The sequence below is a fragment of the Harpia harpyja genome, chromosome 2 (assembly GCF_026419915.1).
Source record: "Harpia harpyja isolate bHarHar1 chromosome 2, bHarHar1 primary haplotype, whole genome shotgun sequence".
Taxonomy (NCBI): Eukaryota; Metazoa; Chordata; class Aves; order Accipitriformes; family Accipitridae; genus Harpia; species Harpia harpyja.
The window spans coordinates 34,005,912-34,025,878 of NC_068941.1; the positions used below are offsets into that span (position 1 = coordinate 34,005,912).

Genomic DNA, 19,967 nt, shown 5'->3' on the forward strand with positions numbered 1-19,967 from the left:
AATTCGGTTCAGGTTCTCTGGCAAGAACGACAATGTAAGAACAAGAAGTGAAAAGAAAACAAATATTGATAGAAACAAATCATGCCCGCATATGTGGCCAGGTAGCTTTTGTCTTCCTTCAGAGCTGAGGGCTTCTCTGTTCATGCCTGGCTGACTCACCTGGCCTGCACTGCCGGGCTGTGCAGTCTGTCTTCCCTAACAGGTTTTAACAGTGTTTTTTTCACCTCTGTCTGAGGATTTTCCATTTTGCAGGCTTTTTTAAGGAGTCTGGTCCCCTCCCCCAAAGGTTGTCTCTTGTACATTGATGTACATAAACTACCTCAAGGTTTTCTTAAAGAATAGTGGAAGCAAGCCCATTAGTTCTCCCAGGAGGAAAGTGCAGTGAGGTCAGTGGTATTCCTTTTGCTTCCCTTTTGGTTTTGTTCACTCCTATGCCTTGTAAAACAGCCAGCAAGATTTGTCATGAATCACGCTTAATTTCCTCTTGTGCAGAATATAATCCAATATGAACTTTTATTTTTCTTACAACAAATCTACCAGAAATTGAGTTTTATTTAAAACCTTAAGCCAAAATACAAACCAAAAAACCACCCCAAACCCCCACCCAGGTATTACAAACATATCTTGGGCATAATTTCGGTCAGACCATTTCATTATCAGTGTCTCATTTGTTTGATCCCCATGTAGTTTATGGTTATTTACTCATGGGATGCATAACTAGAGTTCACCTTGCCTGTATAGCCTTTGGTTATTTTGACTTGTGTTTAAAAAAAACCCTATATTTTAAATTTAAATGACTGTTATGAACATCTTTCTTCACATCTGTCTGTGGACTATTATTCAGGTTTGCAGCTGTTGGAGGGTTTTACTGGGGGGAGATATTATGACATTAGCAGAAGTGCTGCAGGGAGGGATAATCTGCAGAAAGGGGGAAGAGTGGAAAACAGGGGCAATGCAATATTTTGTTCTCTACAACTTATTTTCTTTTTTATTTTCTGATGGTTTTCACCTGAGCCCAGGCCAAGAATGGGGAATGTTATGTTGGTTTTTATTGTGTTGTTTTTTTTTTTTTTTCCTTCCTTGTTACTTTTGTGTGTTAGCATCTTCCTTCCATTCTCAATATGAGTTACCAAAAGGAGAAATGGATCAGGTGGCCCCGGTGGGAGTTAACACATGTGCTGAGATCCACAGCAAATATTCTCTCTGAAAATGCACTGTGAGTTACTGGAGTTTGTTGCATGACATTGCACACCAAAGTAAGTGACAATAAAAATGGTATTTTGCTGTGCTGGTACTCTTTTCAACATGCAAGCTGTGGGTTTTTTCCATTCTTTGAGAGAGAGAGAGAGAACTTAACATGCCTCTCTGAGTCCACAGCTGCTCAGTGACTTTCCCATGGTCTTGCAGGAAGCCAGCAGCAGAGTCAGGAATGGCATTTTAGTCTCCTGATTTGGAATCTGGTGTCCCAATCTGTTATATCAATATTGCTCTCAAAATAGTGCCACCTGGTGCTACCTGTGTGATGAAAGCGTTTGTTCTTGCATACACAGCTGTGTTCTTGTACTGCTTTGCCTTTTGCTTAAATTAGAGCATGTATATTCCCCGCCCCCCCCACTCCCAGGTACATGGTCCTTCTCTCAACAACTGGGATTCCAGAACAAAACCAAGGATTAATCTTTAAACTAGAATATGAATCATTACTGTGAAGCATGGACTTTAAATACAGTCAGTTGTCCTTGTGTTTTCAGTAGCAAATCTCTATCTTCTCCAGAGCGGTCACAGCTTCTCCTTTCTGTCTCAGTTTTTAAATGGAATATTTGCTACCTTTTAATAACTGTACTTGAATTGTTATGGATGGAAAGTAGTTGAGCTGCTTGCAGCACAATATTTAAAGGTTTACAGTGTATATTAAGAGTCTGTTTCTTCCACCAGCACCTTTTGGTTTTGATTTCTCTCTCTGATCTAACTTCATCAAAATCCAGAGTCTCTCTGGCACTGGGAAGTAAATGTGAAAGGCCAAACTGTCTCATTCGGACAATGACTCAGGTGTGCAGTCGCTTAACTTTCCAAAGGCTTTGTTGTATCTTAAAACAGTATGTGCATCGCTCTGGTATATCCTCGGACCTTGAGGATGTTCTTGGGCACTCGGCCAAATACAGATTATCACTACCCTTGAAAACAGGTTGGATCCCAGTTTGCAGTAATTTATGTTTATATAGCAATGAGTAACTAAGACAAATACCCTCTGAACAGCCTTTTAAAATTTTAGAAAGAAAAGGTCTTATTTTCTCTAATACATACTTTCCGAAGGCAAAGTGATTATTCTTAAAATCTGAATCTCCTGTGGTGATTTTTCTCCCCCAAGAAAATCTATGTGAAATTCATAGAAGAGCTGTGTATAAGGAATATATTGCTCTCAGAGGGAGAAAGTGTTGTTACAATTTGAAAGCATAATAAAATTACAGTATTAGGGAGGGCAACTAAGAAATAATTTTTGATGTTTTTACCTGGAGCGGGTGGCAGCAATCAAAAAAGCGGGTTTGCAATTCAAGCAAAAATTGACATTTCTATTCATAATGGCTTATGACTTGTGCATTTAATGAAAAGAAGGATCATGAAGTTTCTTCCTGTCTGTTTGCAGAACAGCTCATTCTGTGGGTTAGAGATGCTGGCTTGCAGGGGGGTGGTGTTGACTGGGGAAGAAGAAACCCTGTCCCATTTTATCTTTCCTTCCACTTTTGTCCCTTTCCTCTCTTTTTTTTCTTTTTAACTGAACTGTGTTGATTTGTGACATGATCCAAAAGACAATGAAAACAAAGTGTGTTGACAGGTTGGCATTCTTTGAGAACTGGTGACAGAAGGCTTTTGGAAAAATACGTAATTCTAGCACGTGCAGAAAGCCAGATCAAATATGCTTTCATTTTGATCACTACAAAAGAGGAACAAATTATATTCTTATAACAGTGTTCTGGCTCAGGTGGGCTGTCAGGAGTATCATCCTGGGGATGTTTGCTTACAAAAGTAAAAAAGGCAGGTTGTGTAGTTCTAGGATGGGATTCCCTATATATACATCGCTTTTAAATTATAATTACTTTTATACATAAACTGACTTTCCATCTAAACTCACAATTAGCTGAAAGTAAGCTGAAGGGGATATTTGTGGATATTTGTCTAAATCTATCCTAGTTATATAGAAGTTTTTCAGTATTTCATACTGGAGGTGTATTCCTAAGCCTCCATGTAGTGGACTGGCCCTGAGTGGAAACAGACCACTCTCTTCAGTCTTGTGTAATGAAGTATTTGCTTTAGCTGTATGGAGACTATGTTTTGCCTTTAATTCAACTAATGTAATAGCCAATGAAAGCTATCAGGTGGATGGGTATCTGTGCAAGAAGTAGTGGTCTGGCTGCTGAGCGTGCAGAGCAGTTGCTTGGTGGGATGGTTTAGCACAGCCTCGGTGGCTCACCCATGCTTCTTGCAAGAAAACCTCTTCAGGGAAGGGCGACAAGCTTACGGTTGTGTCTTCTCAGTTCACAAACTTGTTATTGAGCCAAATGCAGCCTTTTTTTTTTTTTTTTCTCCCCCCCCCCCCCCCCCATTATTTGCCAATGCTGGTTTGCAGTATGGCTGAACAGCCAGTTCCTTACAATGTGTAGCATGCGAGTCAGCTGTGGTGCTCCCTGTATTGGCAGTCAGTCCTGTCTTAATGGATCAGATAAGCATAACAGTTTATAGAGGGCTGAGGAAATTCACTTAAGGACTAGTAAATACTGTTTGCCTTATCTCTGTTAACCTAAACAGTTTCTCTAAATGGCTGGTGGTAAATGATCTTGACTAAGTTCTATGAAAATGAAGTATTTAATTTTAAATTAGTTCAAGAGGCCAGCCAGAGTTTACTTGTCTGTGATGGTAACTTCTCAAATAAATCACAAAATCACATATGGGTGGTCATGAGACAGGCTAATTAAATATATTAGGAATCTTAAACTCAAATTGAAATACCAAGATTTCTCTTCCTTTTTTTTTTTTGTTTGTAAAAGTTAGGGTTTTTTTTCCCAGAATTATACAATCCGGTGTCTTACAGAAGTTGTTACCAGAAACTGTGAAAAATTCAACATCCTCTCAGAATGATTAGAAGAACAATTTAAGTGTAGTGCTTTTGCAAATATCTGCAAGAGGCTGGAGTTTGTTACTTTGTCATTTTGTAGAAGCAGGGATGGATCAAAAGGCTTTTTCCTGCTGACATCTCATTTGCTGCTCCGTGGTTAGCTGAAAGATGATGAAGAGGTATGGTGTCTTGGCTGTGAGAGAGATACAACCCTTGACATTTTCTTGTAAAGGCTGGAAGTTGACCTGTTTTCTCAGGGTCTTGCCTAAAGTCAAGTACGGAGCGCTTGTTCAGTAACTTAATGATGTATTTTTGATAGTGTTGCCAGGTCTTGCTCAGCTCATGATGTCTTGCTGACTGATATAAAAGTTACAGTTCTTTTTAAACTTTGTCATCCTCTTGCTTTACCTTTGTGGTATAAAACACTAGGAACATCTTTGAAGTCTATTTTCTCTTGCTTTGCTCGACCTGTGAGATCCTTTTGATTTTATAATTTGTGAAAAAGTATGTTTTAAACAAATTCCGCTGTCACCTATCCTTTTGGAGGGGATGGAGGGCAACTGCCCACGGTTTCTGAATTACTCAATACCAGTCACCTCTGCTTGCCAAGGATGTCTTGGCTACTGTTGTCCTCTCTATGTGAGAGGAGGAGATGCTGCTGGTGGCCTGCTTCCTTCTGTAGTCACCCACCATCCCGACAGAGCAGCTTCAGCATTTCTCGTGCTGTTGCCACAATCCCTGTAACATAATGCAGGTTGGGGGACTTCTCACCTAAGGGTGGGAAGGGCCTGTGATCCTCTGTATGGTGTAGGATTCTTCAAAGCCTCTGTGCCAGTTTAAAATGTTTTCCTTTCTGTAGAAGGAGGAAAGAAAAGAAGCTGAGCCTTCTGATCCTCTGTGTTCCTTTCCAACATGAAAAAGCTCATTAGCTGATTGCTAAAACTTACAGCAGTTTAATCTGTGATGCAAGGCAAAAGTCACAATAACTAACTGAAGTCACTGTTAAATATCTATTCTAAAATGAATAATCATAAGACTGTTTCGTAGAACATCTGAGATCACATCTGAAGGTCATAAAGCATAGCTGTGGATGTGCTTGTCCCTTTTTAATGGCTTTTGTGTATTTGAATAACTGCAGTAACTTCTTTAAAAGGTGTCTTTGGGTTGAATATTTCAGCTTTTTAAATGACCAGATGCAGTATATGAACTATGATATTCTCCAAAGATGAGGTGTAAGAAAAGTCATAAGCATTTTCTAAAATCAGTAAAGGAGTAAGTAGACTTCCTATAATCTAAATTTGCCTTTTAAATCCAATATTCTGTATTTTTTGTATTGATACAGAAGTCTCTCCCTTATGCTGGGAAGTTCTGAAGTGATGCAGAGCTACTCTTGCATAGGAACTTTTGTCCTTTGGTAGGGAAATTTCCTTGCAAATTTCTTTACCAGTGGTGTTCTAGCAGAACTTTTCTCTAGCTGTGTGCAGAGCATAAGCTCATGTGACTTTTAAAAATAATTTTTACTGTTTATGAATGCAGCAGTGAGAATGAGGCCTCTGGAAATAGCTCCAAATCCATATTTGTGGGTGGGACCATGTGAGGTTTTATGGTGGTTTTTTTTTATCTGCTGTCTTGAGAAAAGTAGCTGCAGTGCCTCTAGTATCGCTCAAAGGGCTGCAAAATTGAATTAACCAGACAAGCTTCTTTTACTGGTGTTTAGAAACCAATGGCAACCCTGCCGCTGTCCATGGCTGAATTTCACCCAGGTGGAAATCCCAGTGCTGTTCTCCGTAGCAGAGAAAGCTGAGCCACTGGCCAGACCATCGCCTGTTGACCTTCTGTGGTGATTTCCACCCTCCCTGGGGAAGACTGCCCTGCTCATTGAGGGGTGAAGGATTTGGTCCCTTTGTTCGTAGGAATCTTCTGTAATCCTGAACGTCCTGACTTAGAGGTTAAAGAGTGGAAGAATATAGACCTGGGCTTCCAGGCTCAGCTTTTTTGCACCCATCTCTCTTCTTTGGGACCCAAATAATGCAGGCTGAACAGAAGTTACATTAGGCCTGATGATTTGTGCCCCATTAGAATTGTCATTTTTTTTTAATGTAGAGTCTATATGTAATTTGTTTGTTGGAAATATAGCAAGGGAAACTATAGAACTCCTAAGTGGAAGAACCAAAAATGAAAATATTTAGCTATTCACAAAACAGCTGACCAACACTGTTTTATACTGGAATTACAATGCTGGGAAAACTTCTCATAGTCTCTGTTTTTAGTCACTGACTCTCTTTCCTTTGAAGTCCAGAAAAAATAACAGCAGTACTTGCATGCCTACAGGTCCAGTATGAGTACATTTCATATAATATTTTAAAATCTACTAGGTTTCCTCTGGTAACATGTTAGGTTTGATTTTTTTTTTTGACACTGTATACAAAGAGAGAGTTGATCGCTAAAGCTCTAAGCTTTAGATGTGAATCTGATGCATAAAATGCCTGTCTTACTCCTTTACTTATTTATCTTAATTGTTTAAAGATCCATTGGGGTGTGCTAACAGCAAAACAGAAACAAATGTGTTTATCCCAGGCTAATATACAATATATTGTAAACTTCCAGGCTAGCATGAAAAGTGCAGAACTCCTGAAAGGCTGGAGGATGCACGGCAGGCATGGGATGGCAGCCATCTTCCTCTGCATCCCAGAGCTCCCTGCCAGTCCTGCAGTGGGGCGGGAAGCTCTTCCAGGGACAGCGCATCAGCTATCGAGCATTGCCGAACTGCTCCCTGGCATCTCCCACCCTTCTCTGGAGACTGGGGTGTGCTCTGGTGCCTGGCCAGATATTCATTTCATGCTCGTGAAGTCAGAGGGCAGAGGCTTTTCCCACACCTGTGTGTGGATGGTGCCTCGGTAGATTTCCTTGCTCTTTTTTTCTTTTAAATGTGGAGATATTTGCCCAGCTCACAGAGTTGAAACTAGACCAGGTCTCTTTTACATGGCCCCATGTCTTCTCGAGTGGAGGCTATGCGGCTTTAATTATGGTATGGAAGCAAGAGTAGGGGAGGGAGAGTTGGTGCTCACATGCAGGGTGACGTAGCATACTGGTCATCAGTGGTGCCAGTAAGGTAGGTGCATTTTGCCTTTGGTATTTATGCCAGGAGATGTCAAGCTGAAGACTGTAGCCCCCAGGGGAGGGTGCAGGACAGTGACAGGGGCATGTGGCTCTGCTGGCAGTGCAGCAGAGGCTCTTACTGCTCTTGAGGATATTTCCAGTTACCTGATCTGCTGAACATTTTGTCTTTCGGCCTCTCAGATTAATGCAGATGCTAACCTGCTCTCAGAGCAGTTTGGGGTATTATTAGTTGCAGAGTTGTGAAACCCTTCTGCTTGATTAATTTTTACTATGTGCATTTCACAACTGGGGTGTAAAGACCAGGCTCCGATAGTGACAGCCTGAGGGAGCCTTGGCACAAAGCATGTAATGAATAAAAAACTTGGCTTGGTCCAAAAGGTGGGGTTTGCATTTCTTTTGGGATGGCTCTTTTGTTGTTCAGTCTGCATAAATATCAGATCTCACATTTACTATGTTCAATAGAACCTGAATAATTCATGCAACTCTGACTCGCGGTTGACAAGAAGAAGAAGAAGCAGTGCTCTTGCAATTTTTGTGATTGCTGAGGTGGCTACTTGTTAAGAATTAAAATGAAGTTCCTAAAAACTGAGAGTAGAAAAATTATTTCAACTGGAAGCCTGCTACTGTAAGATATTTTTTCTTTTTTGCAAGTGGACTTGCAAACCTTGTTAAACAGAAGCATAGTGATAAGAAATAGAAACCATTGAAAAGGAAGACGATATTCATGTGTTTCCTGTTTTATCATTATTTTGTGACTTAATTTGTCGGTGGCAAGATTCACATGACCTAAAACATCCTTTTGAAGCAAATTTGCCAACTTGTATGACTGCTTATTAGTTCTGCATTTTGAAGAAATCCTGAGTGCATTCATGAAGAAGCTTACTTTCATTATGATACAATATATTGTGAATTATCAAATACTGCTTTATTTTATTTCACTTACAGAAAGGAGGTATGGATGACCTTAAGTTATTTAGTTAGTAGTAGGTGGTCCTTGTACTTTTTGGTATTTAATTTATAGAAAAACATGTATGAACTGAGTGTGAGAAATGTACATTTCTCTTTTTGAGTGAATAAACAAGGTTTTAATTGCTACCCTAAGGAGTATGATTTACTTTATAAATGTATCCCTCCTTTTAGAATGTAACAGGTATATTGCTATTCTCCCTTGGTCACTCTTGCATGAAACAGGAAAAAGATGCAAAGCTTTCCTTCAAACTACAAAATAGCTACACTGTATAAAAGCTGTCAAAAGCACCAGTGTGACTTGGAAGTTGATGTTTTCTGTTGAGAACATTTTCATTGAGCAGTCTGCAAAACTACGGAGAAAGTCTAGTGGTGAGGTAGAAGAAGGAGGAGGTGAATTGTGCTGGGACTCCTCCAAAGCAGTGGGATCAAGGCAGCTTCCCAAGCCCACATACATGTCCCAGTGACACCATGACTCCACCTCAGGATGAGAGGTGATGTCTAGCATCTTTTTCCCTTTCCCATGCTCTCTTCTGTTGTATTTTCCAACGCAAGGAAGCTTGTGAGTGGCATTTGGCAGGGTGCCTGGGTGCATTGCAGCCTTGCCCTGGACCTGGTGCTGGACCCTGGGTGGGCTGCAGAAGGGGCCTGCAGCTGGGCTTCCTCATGAGCTCTCTTGATTGAAGAAGAGGTGCCCAAGTGTGTCCCACGCAGGAAATGAAGGGTGTGAGGGGGTTTCCAGGTAATGTGTTGAGCTAAGGGAAGGGATGTTATTTATTATCTTCTTGTTTTAAACCCAGAAGCAAATCTAGGGGGTTGTAGAGTTAAGAAATGGTACCAATAATGGGCACTGGAAAGAAGAGCTGAGCATTCCTGTGCAGAACAGAGCAACAGAAGATATGTGTAGCTCCTAAAAAGGCTGGCGCTTGTCCTACTGAAGTGGTCTGTATAATGTTACAGTAGGCTGCTGACGCTACAAAATTTTGATAGATTAAACTGCAGTTTGTTTATATAGATTTTTCTCGTAAGGTTCTGTAATTCCAAATGAAGATGCAGGTCTTTAATTAAATAAAATTATTTTCATCTCTTTTTACAAAGCTTGCATGGTGTTCAGGCTGAAGAGTAGTTGCTATTTTGGGACTTAAACAATAAGTTGTTTTTTTTGTATAAGTTTGCAAACATGAAATAGCTCCACAGTCAAGCAAATAGTCTTCTAACCTACATAGATGTGTTCCTACTTTATTTGAAGTACACGGATCGTTTAGTATAGTTTTATTACCTGTCTTTTATGTTCTTGGGAAGGGTGGGTAGTTTTTGTTTTGGTTTGGGGTTTTTTTTTTTTCCCCCATTTAGGGGAGCACATGTTTTTGGGAGAGTTGCCTTACATCTGAAAACTTGGCAAGGAGTCAGCAGCTCATATAGTTAGTTCCATTCCTAAATAGGACTTCTTTTCCAGATATCTTTTTGGTTCCTGCTAATTACATACTTTTGGCAACAAGAATGTTTTTAGGACAGTAAATGGGTATATGCATATAAAACCAGGCCCTGTTCAAACTCTGACCGCCAAATTAAATGTTAGCATGTTAAAGTCTATCAACAAACTTGGTGAGGAAAGAAGCATTCACAGTGATGAGATGAGATTAGCTTGGTTAAAGCAGATGCTGAAGAAATTATTTCTTTCCATTGCCTGGATGATGACAGGCAATGCTGCAGTCCACTGAGAAATTAGGCTGAAATGTTGAGCTAGGCTCGGTTGTTTGCTGTCAGACTATTAAGTTAATTCCTGGAGGAGGCTGGCTGAAGTTGTTTACCAGTCGATATTCTCGGTATTCATCATCCATTTGTTACTGTCGAACAGGATAATTTGAGCATTTTTTGGAAGACAAAGTGGGAAGGGATTATAAACAGTTAGGAGGACAGATTTAGAATTTCAGATGATGAATTGGAAAAATGGTCTGAAATCGATCAGGTGAAACTTAATAAAGACAACCGTAAAGTGTTACACTTAGGAGAAATCAAATGCACAAATACAAATGGGCTAGGCAGCATGCTGGTCAGGAAGGACCCAGGAATCACAGTGGATCGCAAACTGAATTTGTCAGGAGTGGTGTGCATAACACTGAGATTTCATTAGGGCCCTATATGTGATGAAACATGGCAGATAAATAGCAGAGGAGGTAATTATTCTTCTGTGCTTAGCACTGGTTTTAGCCTCTGTTTTAGACTTCTTATTAAAGAAGAATGTGGTAGGTAAAGGGGGCAGGGTCTCAGTGGCACCAACAAGGCTAGCAAAAGAGGTTTGAAAAACTCAGCCTTTGGGGAAAAAATCTGAAGGCTTTGAGTTTCTTTAGCCCAGAAAACAGAAAGATTGGGGAATGCCTAAATCTTCAATGATAGGAAAAGATGGTGTAAGGGAGATAGAGATCAACTATTCTTCATTTCTACTGAGGGTAAAATGAATTAGTTTAAATTGCAGTGGTGGAGCTTTAGATTACACAGGATGGAAGTTTTCCAGTACTGAACATGTTTTAAGGACTGAAACAAATTCTCTTGAGATTTCCAAGAGATGGATGAAACATTGACACCATTGCAAAGATGCACAAATAAAAGCTGGCCTAAGTAGGTAACTCCCTCAGGTCCCTAGCTGTGGTGTACAGCATAGAAAAGGAGATAGCAGCTAGACTCTGAAAGCAACAGAGCAGCAAGTTAACCCCGTCGAGATCCTGTCAGCTTAGCCTTAGAGCTGCACTGACGTAGCCAGGGATATCTGGTTCTGTTCATGTAGCTGCCTGGGATGCTTCTGCAGAGAAATTACGGTCCGTGTGGTAGAGATGGCCTAAAGATGCCAGAGTCTGTCCTGGAGGCAGGGACTGGTATTAGTCAGGGCTTCTCAGCTTTTCAGCTAGTCCATATCCAATTTTTCCTATTAAAGATTCTTGTCTCATTATAGTATGTGGTTCTTAGAGTAGGGAAGGGTCTTCATGCCTCACTTATTTTCTGCAGTGTTTCAACAGTGAGTTATACCTTGCAAGTTGGGAAGAATGGGCATGGATGATGGCCAGGGGCTACTTTTTGAGTTCTGGTTTTCTGTCATTCACTGTTAAAATGATCAGCTTTGTGTAATTCAAGACTTTGCAATTGATTGAGCCAGAAACCTTACATCTATCTCATTCAGTTTCTTTTCTCTGTATACTAGCTTCTTTCAGGACAGCATCTTTCATCTACCTAGTATTAACACTACTAACATTGCTTTTAAGATGATGTTAACATTTACTTGTACTCTTGTATACAAAGATTATGTTCACTTTTCTCTCCTGTACCCTCTGAACTGTGTTTGATAAGCTAATGTGCTGCATACTTAGCTCTATACTCACTGAAGTCAATCTTGCATTGAAGTTACCCAGGCAAAAATATGCTGCTTTATTTATTTCTAATTATCCAGATTCTTTAGTCTTGGGATTTCAGGTTCTTGGGATTTGTGTCGTCTTTTTAGCTTCGGTAAAGCTGCATGCAACTATGCAATGAATTGACGTTCTGTAGCAAGTGGTAGTTTTATTGCTCCCCTTTTTATTTCTGAAAAGTACAGCATGTACTTCTGGATTCCCTCTGTATGTGTGTGTGAATACTTTAATTGGATAGTTTTCATGTTCTCTAAATAGTACCAAGTGATTATTTCTTGGATGTTTTTCAATTTTATCTAGAGGTGCATGTCAAAGTTAGGAAAATGAATATATGAGGATTAGCTTGTGACTTGTAAAACAAGGCTCAGATTCATAAGAAGCCTTTAGTTTAGCAGGCTCAGAAGCAGGTAAAATAACAGAGTGGGCTGTAGTGTACACATCTGAGTCAACGCAGAGTTAGCTTTTCAGCCAGGTAAATTTGCCTACAAGAGACTCTGTGCTACAAGGGCAAAATTGGTTCTTGTACCTGAGCTAACATGTTGAGAAGTGGCTTGGGAGTCTCTGCAGCACTGACTTACCTGAGTCTCAGGCATGTTCCCCAGCCCCGTAGCTGTGGTACCGGGAAAAGCAGTCTTTCCTGTGTATTTGGCAGGACTACTGATTTTGAGCCATCTTGGCTATGTTAACTACTGTGTTTTGAGAATTATTAGGTGGTAGCTAGAGTCAAGATGTTTTTCTTTTCCTGTCCGGATCTATCCAGCTGCACAGAGCACTGGACTCAGATAAATTGTTTACTTGCCTTTTGCTGTGACTTGTAGTAGGAGCTGCTTGCACTGATAAGAGGTGATTTTTTTTTTCTTTCTTTTTTTCCCACCCCCCACTGGCCTTAAACAACAGAACAGTAGAACAAAGAATTAGTTAAGCTTGAACATCATGGGGAAAAAAAAATCCTGATTACAGATCCTAATGACTCTTTTGCTTTTTAAATATGCTTGCTATTTTTGAAATTAATGTCTTAACTCTTGCACACAAAAGGGGGATGAGACAATTTCAGGGAAAAGGAAATGAACAGTTTTTATAGAAGTTGTGGAGCTTTAGTTTGGGTTTTACTGGAGGTTGGCTTTTGAGCTCAGTGAAGTCACTTTTAATTTTGGTGCTATTGTGAAGGAGAAGAATGCTTATTTTGGTAAGTTAAAGGGGGAAGATTAATCTGACCCTTCTGTGAAATGATTTCATTCTTGAGGGTGGAGGAAAGTGCATAAAAGTGAAATTATATTTATACTCATTCAGACAACAAATTAGCTTTTTAACTCTTACGTAATTTGCAGAGGCTAAAATTTTGGAACTCATGTTCATGTAAGTTTGTCACTTTACAAGGGCCTGATTTTCAAAGTGCTACAAACATGAAATTCATGCTTTTCTATATGATTTTATTTTGGTCAAGTGAAAGTATACAAACCCAAAACATTGGCTTTCAACTTTGAGGCCATTGACCATTTATATCAGTCTCAGGGAAGTTGAGTTAAAATGTCACGTACAGAAAGGACATAAGTTCCAGACGATTTACAGGAGATCACTGTTACAATTTAGCACAGTGTAATTTCCAGGCTGCTGCTATTAATTCCTCACTCAGGTGCTTCTTGAGGAGAAGGGAGCATTTCATTTGGAAAACCTTGTTCTTTGGGCAACTGCACCTGGTGGTGACTTCTGGCATGAAATGAAGACTCATCTTAATCCCTACTTTTTCTCTTTATTGGGGTCTCTGTATCTCAGCAGCAGATCTGATACAACACTTGATGCAGTTGCCTCTTCAGCTGGTTCAAGGATTATGTTGGAAGTCCATCTTATTGGTCAGAGTAAAATTAATAGTGTAAAGATTTTCCCAGGTAGCCCCTAGATCTGTTTTGTGGCAGTCATTGAGATGCAGATTAAATGATAAAGTGACAGTCATCTTCTAAGGAGCTTTTTCAGTGCACTTTGTCAGCAGGGAGGCTGGTTTCACTTGAACTGACTCCTTCTTTTAGCAGCTTGAATTAGCCTAGTCAGTTTTCATTTCATTTCCTTCCTTGACAGAATACCTACAGAAGTTTCTCGTGTGGTTTTTCTCAAGTGAAAATAGCTTTTTTTAATTGGTTAACATCACTGTTAGGGTTCCCTTTGCTTCTGGTCAGTTCTTTTTCCTTCTGTGTGTGAAAGTATTAGCTCTGCTGTTTGCCATAGTATAGTAATGTTTTTTCAGAAAAACTCAAATATTTAGACAGCTGTTTCCTTTATTCAGTACAGCACTAAAGAGGATATTTTTACTACCCTGACACTGTGCTCTTAAACTAACTCATTAATTCATTTGGCTTGTTGTTTTGCCTTCTCTGTGCTAAGACAATTGGTTTGTGATAGTCTGTTCTCTTATTTCTCTGTGGTGCTTTCTGCTCTCACTGTACAAGGCGCAGCAGGTATTTCATCAAGGGATTTGGCATGTGTAATATCAAATGGTATTGGTGACAGGACTTGACTTCCCTGAAAATCTGAAGTAATAATTTTCGGGACTGTAAATTCAGGCTTTGTAAATATTTTATACATATCTGACAGGCTTGTTGCGCTAAATTGAGACTAGTGTTCTCTTACCAGCCTAGGCAGAGCTCGGCATCAGTTTCTGCACGCAAGCACTTCTGAAAATCCCCCCCAAAACACTCTGAATGCTTTCCACGTTAGTTGAAAGGCATTTGTTATTTATCATCTGACAGGATTTTATGCACCAGCAGTACCTGCCACTTTTGCAGGATGTGAATATACTACTTAAATATGCCCCATGCTTTAATATACTGATTTAAAATTAATACTTACTTGAGACACACTTTGTGTTTTCAGCTGGCACATCTTTGTGCATCCTAGAGTCAGACAAATCTGAGGCACCTCCTGGTAGAGGTTTGCTGAACTTCTTTGTGAGTGGCATTTACTGTCAGTCCGGCTTTGAACATCACATACTTAATGACAATTTGTAGTTACCAAAGCAGTTGCATAGGAGGGTGTTTAAATGTCTAGTTCTATGTAGGCTAAATAATTCTCTGCGGCATGTATTCTAGGCTTTCTGAATTATGAAAACTTTCCATATTTTGAGAGATATTTCCCAATGTTTGCAATTCTATAGAACTTTCAAAATATTCTTTATGGCATGCAGAGCTAGTGTTTGAAATGTATGCAATGCTGGGAAAACAGTACAGCACTCCCCAAAATGCGGCTTTTGCAGTCAACAGCTTTCTGTGTTGCGAGGTTGTGAAGCATGGAGTGATGTTACTCAGCATTCAATATCTGTATTTGCCAGAGTTTGTTCTGAATAGCAGATTTGTATGACAGAGGCACATTTATATGAATATAACCTTGTATATGTTCATGTTCTTTTTTACTTCTCAGATAATTTTAGGAACAGTGGCAAATTTGGATAATGGGCTTTGTAGAGCTACTGCGTGGCAAAGGTGCTCTTCCACTGGTGCTCTCCTTTTCGTAAGAATCCTAACTATTGATGTCCAAAGATGAAGAAACAGTATCTTTTAAAATTAAAAAAAAAAAAATCTTCCTCATTTCTTGTTTTCCTCAGAATTCCTTAACTATCCTTGTTTTCCCCAGATAACTATTTATAGCCAGTATCTCTGTTACTGGGAGGACTCAGCTGGCAGGACTTTGGGGGGGATTCCTGGAAGTGACATCATCTCGTCTGCACAGCAGTCTCCTGCTGGCATGGCAAGGAGGGAAAAACCCTTTACTACAGATGAGATAAGAGAGCTTGCAAAATGCCTTTTATAGGGAATATGTGTAGTAGTATCTTACCTACTTCTTACTGCCTGAAGAAGTAATGTCTCAAAACTCTTGTTGCAGGCTTGGTCTTGAATTTTTAAATTGTCCACCCACTCTCTTCTGTCCTGAAGACTCCTTTGTATTTCTTTTCAAGTGGAACTTAAAAGCTTTTTGAAGCAGACAGAGGAGAGAAGAGATTTTAATTTGCTTGTCTTCCAAGTGGTGGAACATGAATTGGATGGAACTTCAGAAGCTTCGTTCTGACAATAAATGTGCATTCAGTAGCAGGTAGGGCTAGGGGGGATATGTGTTTTATTGTCCCTTTGTCCTCTTGGATGCTCAGCATCCTTTCTTTGACATATCCAATGATTAGATAGTATCATCAGGAGAAGTGAATGTACATGATGCACATATGTAGCTTATTTGCCACCTGTATTTTTTTATATGAGGAAGAAAAAGTCTTTCTATGGGGGGAAAAAAAGGAAATCAACATTTTCTCCTATTCATGGTATGCAATAAAATATTTTTTTGACAAGAGGTACGTATGGACCTCATCTGGGAAGGTCCAAGTACCTGGGGAGGGAGGATAAACCTTCTTGTCCCATCTTGCAGATAAGGATTTGGACATGGGCTTTTTTTTTTTTTTTTTTTTTTTTTAATAATTCTAAAACCCCAAATGGCATGGGATCCAGCTTTCTGCATTTGAGGTTTGCCTTTTCTGCAGTCCTGAGCCCAGGTAACAGAGTTAAGTAGAGAGACAGTGACCACGTAGCAAAAGCAGCACTCGGGCTCCCCAGAATGATTTTTGATTTGCAGCATAGCAGGGCTGGAGCAACAGCTGATGAGCTGTTGAAACTTGAGCAACTGTATCCCCACTTCTCTTGCCTGAGTGCCAGGACATTTGAATTCCAATCCACCTTCCCTTCGTTGTCCCCCAGTGGTCCAGCAAACTCAAGTTTAAGGTAGTGCTTGCTCTAGAGATTTTAGTCGTGGTGAATCAGGTTAGGGATAAAGCTGCAACTGAAATGCAGAGCAAACAAGTCCTTTTTAAAATAATATACCTACAGTGACCTGTGTATTTCAGAAATGTTTCTGTGAGAAGAAAGTAGTTTGGGAGAGGTGCTTTTTAAAAACAAACTATTCATTGGTATGACTGATGTTATGACACTTGTTGCTGGCAGGACCAGAAGAGTTTAGATATGTATCAAATGGAGGTATTTGGGAAGCTACTTAAAATGGCAAGTGTGACTCCCTGTTTCCCTCCCCAGCTTGGTTCCATTTTGAGGCACAACGTGATATGCTTAGCTAGGCAAAAAAAATACATGTTTGTATTCAGGATGTGTTTGCAAACTTGAAAATACTGGGTATGTTATTTTTTAAAATGATGGATTCTTGCATCTTGATTCTTGTGCAAGTCTCCAAAGCAGACAGCTAAAGGTGTGTAGGGGAAGAGGCAGCCAGCGCAGCAGCTAGAGGGCTCCTCCTGCTCCTGTCTTTGCCTTACAAAACCCACAGGGGGGAAGAAAGCAGATTTCTTGGCCAAAAAATATACTGGGGTTTTCTTAAAGGCAAAAAGATTTCAGCCTCAGCTGTCGAAAACTGATCCTGAGATACCGCTGATAATGTGCTCTTCTGTGAGAAGCTTGAACCCTGTTGCAGGTGACAGCTGACCTACTTACTCAAGCCTGGTTGAAGAGCAGTGGCCAGCCCTGGTGCCCGCGAGGGACGGGGACGTGCGGCTGCCCCTGCTGCCCCATGGGGACCCTGCCCTGGCCATCTGCCCTGCAAGAAATCTTCCATCTACTCTGTGTAATTAGTGGCAGTCTTTAAACCAGCACACTGCCTATGGTTTGGTGCTTTTTATTAAAAGCCTGTACCTAAGGGAGGAGAGATAAAAGGGGCACGGTTTGCAAAATGCTTGCGTGGTTTAAGCTTGTGTAAAAGGAAGGTGTCCGGTGGCTGAGAGGTTGTAGAAGGAAGGAAAGCTTACTGTGTAGATTATACCACTTAACACAGTGACTTGCATATGCTTTAAAATACATATTTTTTTAAAGGTCAGAATAAAATAACTCACTTTGCTTCAACCCTTTTTAAATTCTTCAAAATAAGTTTGAGTTGCTTAAGGTGAAGTGTGTGTTCAGACTCGTGTACTACCAGTCATGATTAACTCTCCTCTCTTACCTTGCTAATTGCTTCGAAGAACGTATTAGTTCCCATCAAATGTTAGCAAAGACCTATCACTGGGATCCTAATTTACTTGTTTTCAGAATTGCAGTGGGAGGGAGAAGGACCAAGTAAGCACATCAGTAGGAGTTTTGTTATTGCTACTTGTATGCCAGTTGTTTAAGTCAAGTGAAATTGGAAATATATTGCATGCCTTGCACTCTCTCTGGCAGCCATCCTGAGGAATTAAAACAATTAGTTTCTCTTCATATCACCGGGCCATGAGTGTGTGCTTGGGGCTGAGTGCACGTTGGAGTGCTTTCTTCAGCTGGGGCCATTAGTCATATTGTGCAGCCCAGTCATTTTCTCTGTGAAGAACTGATGTTTTTATGAACCTTAAAATAAAGGGAATAATGGCCACATACAGTGCAGTTTCTTAGAATTTTTTCAGTTAGGCTTTTATCTTATTTCTGCGGGAAGAGGTAAAGAAGCAAAGACAGAAGAGACAAATGGAACTGCCCAAAGCACAGCTTTTACCAGTGTGAAGGCCAGCATTCCTTAGCTGGGGCTTGTGAATGTGTGGGAACCAGGTAATGTTGCTTTCTGGTAAAACAAAGATCTCTCCCTGTACATCTCTCTCTATTTATTTTTAAAATAGACGCCAATGTGAATATGCTAATAGATCTGAAATCTTTGCTTTGTTAAAAAATTCTGCTAGAGGACCTTTTGTCCTTGGTAGCAATTTTGTAAAGTCAAAATTTTGTGGGTTTGACCAACTTGAAAACAAAATTAACATAAGGTAGAAGAGAAACGTATTTGTCAATCAGAAAAGGAAAAGAAAGAGGGCTAAATGTTTTCAACACCCATTAAAGGCAGCTCTTCACTGTGAAGACACTGTGTCATGTAAAGCAGCTCATGTTGGTGCACAGGTGCAAGCTGCTGGTCTGGACTCCTCCAAATTCACTCCTGATACGGCATATTTCTGACTGTTCAAAGGGTAGATCCCAAGTTTGGAGATAGTACATAGGAGGATTTAAATTTCCCAGTTATTAAAGTAATGGTGGGGGGGGTATTTGTGGTTTTTGTGGTTGGGGTTTTGTTTGGTTTTTTTTTTTTTTTTTTTTTTTTTAACATGATGTTGGGGATTGAATGATGATGGGAAAACAGAATAAAACAGAGAAACAGATAGTAATGGTCAGCTTATCTGAGAATTAAGGCTGCTTTTGCATTGACATATCAGTTTTGGTGTGAAAGTTCATATTTCGTTTTTATTTTAAAACAAACATCTGCCTGTTGTATCAGGACTTCAGGATCGTATTTTGTGGATGAGAAGTACATCGCAGGCAACAGCTCCAGTGTGATCCTTCTTTGGTAGTACAGCCTTCTTTATTTTGGTTGACTTTCCTGTTTAGCTGCCAGGCTCTGACAACATAGGAATGAACTGAGAAATGTTCACGCCGCGGGTTAACTTAACACTGGCAGTCTTCTGGTTCCCTGGGTTGCCATGACTCTGGTGAGTGCGTTTGGTCTCCTGAATGCCGAGATGCTCAAATGTCCAACACAGTGTAGACAAAGCTGCAGTAGAATTTGCTTTTAAGCATCAGAAGGTGGCCTGCTACAGAATAAATCTTGAGGATGAGTTTGTTTGCAGTGGGTTCCCAGTGGGTCTGCACTCCATGGCCTCGAGCCCTCCTGGTGCCAGTGACATTGTGGTAGGTGTGACAGGCCATATACTCCTGGTTCAAGATCAGTTGAAGATGGTGAGTCAGTGGTTACATTTAGGTTTTTCTTCCCAGCGGTTCTGGCTTGCCTCAACCCCAAGAGCAAAATGCAGGAATAGAAAGTAATTGAGCCTGTGAGGTTTAAGTGGTGAAGAACAAAGTCCTTAACCAGTCCTGTCTCATTCAGTCACCCAGAAGCTGCCATTTTCTTCCATGGAAGCTGAATGCCATGTGTAATATCCAATAAATATATTTCTGGGAATCCTTGGGTGACCCAGGCTGTCGCATCCCCATTGTTCGCATCTCTAATATCCTTCTTCACGGTGGCATCATGTCATGAGGTCTGTATGGCTCTGAATTCACTGTTAGCTCCAAATTCCTCATATACAGTGCAGCATTGAAAACTTATAAGCTGTAAAATTGTTGTATCTTAACATCATTTTTCAACCTCCTTCTTCCCATCCTATTTCACTGAAAAGTAAGGGAGGTTTTTTCTGCAGAGCTGTTGATTATGATTATGAAATTGTATAATGTAGATGCAAATAGTTAATAGTACTAAGTAAGCTTTTAAATATTATTCCTAAGTGTCACTGTACCATCTGTGATACTGAAATGCAGTAGCTAACTTCTGACCCTCAGATGTATTTGAAGAGTTGGAATTTTTTTTTAGTGTATGTGAGTCAAGCCTGCTTTTTTAGT

The 19,967-nt window shown here is 40.2% G+C and overlaps 1 protein-coding gene across 6 annotated transcripts in view; it reads left to right on the plus strand.

Moving 5' to 3' along the window:
- PPP3CA (protein phosphatase 3 catalytic subunit alpha) overlaps positions 1 to 19,967 on the plus strand; it is a 202,824-nt gene that overhangs the window by 18,973 nt on the left and 163,884 nt on the right. The window lies entirely within an intron of this gene.